The sequence below is a fragment of the Alligator mississippiensis genome, chromosome 5, assembly GCF_030867095.1.
Source record: "Alligator mississippiensis isolate rAllMis1 chromosome 5, rAllMis1, whole genome shotgun sequence".
Lineage (NCBI taxonomy): Eukaryota > Metazoa > Chordata > Crocodylia > Alligatoridae > Alligator > Alligator mississippiensis.
In genome coordinates, this window is record NC_081828.1 from 24,101,436 (window position 1) to 24,106,344 (window position 4,909).

Here is a 4,909-nt window from a genome sequence, read left to right on the forward strand (position 1 = left end):
TGGTTGGCTGCTCCATGGGGAGACTCGGCCGAGGGTGCATGTTGGTGCACCTGCTGCTGCTGCCTACAATGGGGGGAATAAGCCCCCCCTTCCCCTCAAGCTACTGGTATCTGGCCTGGGGTGCACAGCCCTGAGTGCATGAGTGGAGCCTGTTGGTGCCTGTGCCGTCCCCTCCCCTGCAATGTGGGGATTAAACCCCTGCTTCCTCTTAGGCTACCAGGGTCTGGCCCCACCCGCACTCCTGCCACCAGCCAGTGAGTGAGTGGGGTGGGGGGGCTGGGGCTTCCTTCCTTTCCCACTTCAGGCGCACCCAAGCTGGGGTCCCTGAAGGCCACGGTGGGGGTTTAAACTCCTCCTCAATCACACTTAAGCCTGCCTGGCCTGGCCATGCCCCTTCCCACAGCTTAGTTTACCTCCAGCTGAGGGCTTACTCTAGAGCCCCCTGGCTTCTGGCCTCCGCCACTGCAGGCACATGCATATCCAGTCAAAAGTGGATGTCTATCCACTTGCAGATTGGTTCAATCTATGCAGGTTAGACTAACCTGCAAAGATTGAATCAATTCAGGCTCCAACTTTTTGAATGTCTGTCCCTAGCCAGAGAATCCAACTATCTCTTGGTTTTTTTTTTCAAGGGCAGTCTCATATTTCAGGGTTGTGTCCTAGTGTCTTCCCAGCAGTTCCTGAAATGGGACATTTGTTTTAAATTTGCAAAATTGGTCCCATATTGGCTTCAATATTGACATATTGAATATCACTACAAATATTCGGGCACTCCACTGTTGCAGTATGTCTGCTGAGAGGCAGGGCCCGTTACTCTGAGAGCAGTGCTATGTGAACGTGTATTGTTTTGGGAGATAGATTGAGTTGGAAGGAGTGTACAGTAACTGCATTCATGGGGCACTGCACCCAGGCTAATGAATTCTGTATTGACCAGAACTAATTAAGCATGCAAACACTGTCATGTAAAGGCAACAGTTTTGACATACTCCCAAAGTGGTACAGACTACCTGTGGTTCCACTAATATTTGGAGTACCCTAGGCTGTATTAGATTTTGCTCTTTGAAATTTAAGTGGAATATTATTAGGAAATGTTGAGCCAAGACAGGTCAGTTATTTGTGAGAACAAAGCTAGGAGGCTGTATGTTGTTTACTCATGTTAAAAAATTCTGAGAAACTTCTCTAGCACCTGTGTACATTGGATTGAGGCCTCTACATTTTAGCAGTATGGAGTAGGGATGTCTCTTTACTATCCCTGTAAAAATCTGGCCAAGTTGTGAGCCCTTAAATTCTGCAGTTCCAACATGTTCAAATTTTGAATTTTTTATTTCAGCAGTTAACTTCTTAAGAATGTTTATTTTAAACTTACAAAGGCTTGGTATGGACCTACTTTGGTGATGAATCAGGATTATGTACTAAAGGAGCCCATTTGTAGGAGCCCTGTTTCATTTCTTGCTGAGACTCAAAAGTATATAGTGAAGTGAAGAAGGGGATAACAGAAAGAGAAAGAATGGCCTTGTGGCTGAACAAATTGAATTGTGTCATAGAGTACAGACTTCTTTCCCTGCCTCTACACTGCCTACAGATGGTCATTAATTGCATGTTCTTCCTTCTTAGTGAGTAGTTATTTTGATGCCGTGGGGTCTGATTTGCAGTTATTCTGATTACTCCCAGGATGTGTCCAGGTGTGTGCACACATGCAGAGGTGTGCATTTCCCATGGCACAAATAGAAGTGGCACATATTTGTGCACTGCCTTGTGCCTTACATCACACCCCTGCACATGTGCTCTGGTGCATGGGAAATTGTTCTGGGTGGGGTAGGGAAGGTTGGCCCTAGCAGCTTTACCTGGGGTCCTGGGGACCTTCTGGGGGGGCAGCGGCAGCAGCAGCAGCACTAATCCACCTGCATGGAGCCTGGTCCGCAGTCAGAGCATAGCTCTGGACATCTAGGCTCTGTTTCTGGTGGCAGATGCTACTGCTGTCTGCGCCACACCGCTTCCTAGCTGTTTGTTTTATTTATACCAGGATCTCCGAGTGTCAAACTTTGGCGCCATGCTGCAAATTAGCAGAGCAGTGGATGGGTGCACATGCACCTCAAACAGTGCAGTGAACAGCACCTCAAACAGCTTTGAGGCACTGCAAACCGCACATGCATGGCCCATGGTGTCAACTGTTCCTAGGATGTATTCTTTGAACCTCTAGAGTAGTATATAATACTGTGTGTTCTGAAAATTGGTTCTTATGTATGTCATATCATTGTCTTGAATTTTCTCTGGGCCACAGTTTCCCATTTCTAAAATGATGATAACACTGTCCACTTGTCTTGCATGGATGTCATGAAGATATAAATTCAGGAAGCACTCATACTGCAGTGTTGGGACTGAATTTCAGAAGGTATGGGACTGCACATTGAGCAATGAGGATAAAAAGAAAATATTGAATCAAAACTCATCAAGGGTAATACATGAGTTCTGTGAAAAATTACATGAACTTATCTACTTAAAGATGGTAGTTGAATTAAGGCTGTAATTCACAGTTTTTGAGAGCTTGACTTTTACATCCTTCATAATACTCTTTTAACCAAAGCTTAATTTTGTAATATTACTTAGTGTGGCTAACTATCTTATGAAACAGTTATTATACATCAAAGATTTTTATATTGAATTGCTCTGCAATTTTTGGTCTCATAAATCTAAGTCAATGAAGAATTTAATTATAAGTTTTAAAGTTAAATGTTCTTTTCCAGATTGTTTTCATTCATGTTTGAGTTTGCTCTTCCCTTTCCAGTAATGTTGGCTAATTTCCATGTAGTGCTTTATGGCGCTTTAAGCTCGGTGATGATTTTGCTGCTTAGCTAGCCTTGGTGAGTAAAGGGAAATAAACTCATGGGGCTTGATACTCAGCTGGTAGAAGCTGAAATAAGCTCATTTAAGTGACTGGGGCTGTGCCATTTAGAAACTGGTACACAGTATCTAAAGCAGAGATTATGGTCTGTTTTTAATTTAATCCATGAACTGACTTTTACTACTTGTTTATTTGTCTAAATCATTCAGGTGCCAAATTGAGGTAGGCCATATAGTATGCCTATAGATGTTCAGGGCCTTGCTCTAACTCATGGCACTTTATGTAAAGTGCCATGAGTTAGAACCCCTCCCCTGTTCTCTTGTTGAGTCAGGGAGGGGGGATGGAGCCTGGCAGCGCTGGCCCTAGCCAGCATGTGGGAGTGTCCAAAGAGGTTGCTGTGAGACACTCCTCTCCCCAGCCCACCCCCCCTAACCCCAGCTTTGTGGCTGCCAGCGGGGGAGCAGGGGATAGGGAAGAAGCAGCTGACACAGAGCTGCCAGCTGCTTTTGAAAGGCCAGATCTGGGAGGGGTAGGGGTTGAACAGAACCCTCTCACCTCATGGGCCCATCCCGGCTCTCCCCTGTACTCCAGCCAGGAGCTGGGTGGGGGGCCACGAGACAAGGGGGCTCTCTTCCTCCTTGCCCCAGCTCTGGCCATTCAAAAGCAGCTGGCAGCTCTGTGTTGGTTGCTCTCTCCCCTTTACCCTCCCTCCCCTGTTGGAAGCTCCAGGGACAAGGCTGGGTTAGTGCTGCTGGCACAAGAATCAGCCTAGCCCTGTCCTTGCACAAAAAGTTAACCCTGGAGGAAATGCAAGTTGCCTAAAGTGTTCTGTTTTACAGCATCTTAATCTAATACTTCATTTTACCAGGTTTGATTTTTTTTTTTTTCATTCAATTGGCCATTTAAAAAGTGCTCTGCATCCATGTGTTAAGTTACAGCTGTAGAGTGTTTTCAGGGGCCAACCACATGAAAAATGTCACTTGTGAAAGCACCCATATATATACAGGTAACTTTGTGTCCTGGGACCTGAGTTCCAGGGTCTCCTGGATTTCATTTAAGCAATCACTTTGTCATGTGGAATCTTCACTGGGAAGGAAATCTACCCAATACAATAGATAATTTTGATTGAGGTTCGGCTAGCAGCACGTGGTTGTTTTGCAACTGAGTTGGAGAACTTCTCAACAGTTTTATTTCACCCAAGGTCTTCAGTTTCTCCATATCCTTGAAGTGTGGAGTGGAATGTTTGGAAGAAAACTAAGCCAGGAACATTGCAGAACACTGTGTACGCGGAATGGAAGGTGAAGTCACTCTGTGAAGCACTAAGTTTACGGGTGAATTTCAAAAAGCTTAGGAACAAAAAGATAGGGGTAAAAATGCCCCTCAGATAGACAGAACATTTTTCTCAAGTGTGCTGCTTTCTTGAACGATCATCTTAGCCATGGAAGAAAAGGCTGTACTCTAATCATTCTCTACACTTTGAGAGAACTATGATAAGAGTTTTTTTGGTTGTAAATGATTCATCATGAAGAAGAAAGAGAAATTATACACTTTTTGAAGATTTATATTGGTTATATACAAAAATGTAAATTGGAACAGCAAGTTGCATGTTTTACCCCTTCTGAAGTTGTTTCACTTTGTATGGAAATAATTGCATTTTAACTGGGTGGGAGAAAGAGAAAAGAAGGAGAAGGAAAATGTGAGCCTACTCTGGGCATGAACTTTGGAGCACTCTCTCCTCTGCAGAATACATACAGTAATATAAAAATGGAGGCATTCATCTGAGTGGGGTCTGGAAATCAGGTCTCCCTTTAGCTTTGGTGAGTTCTCTAACCACTTGACTAGAGAAGCATGCTCTTCTCTCTTCTTTGGACAACAGATATTTGATTATTCCCTGCAAAATGGAAAAGCCTCAACGAAGTGTCATTAGAGTCCCACCCCAGCAGGTCTGATAGCCTTGCAGTTTGGGAGTCCCCTGGGAAATGTGGGGTCTGCTGAAGCAGAGGAAGGATTTGAATCTGGCTTTCTATATCCCAAATAGGGTTAAGAACAGCATTGGCTATGTCTCTA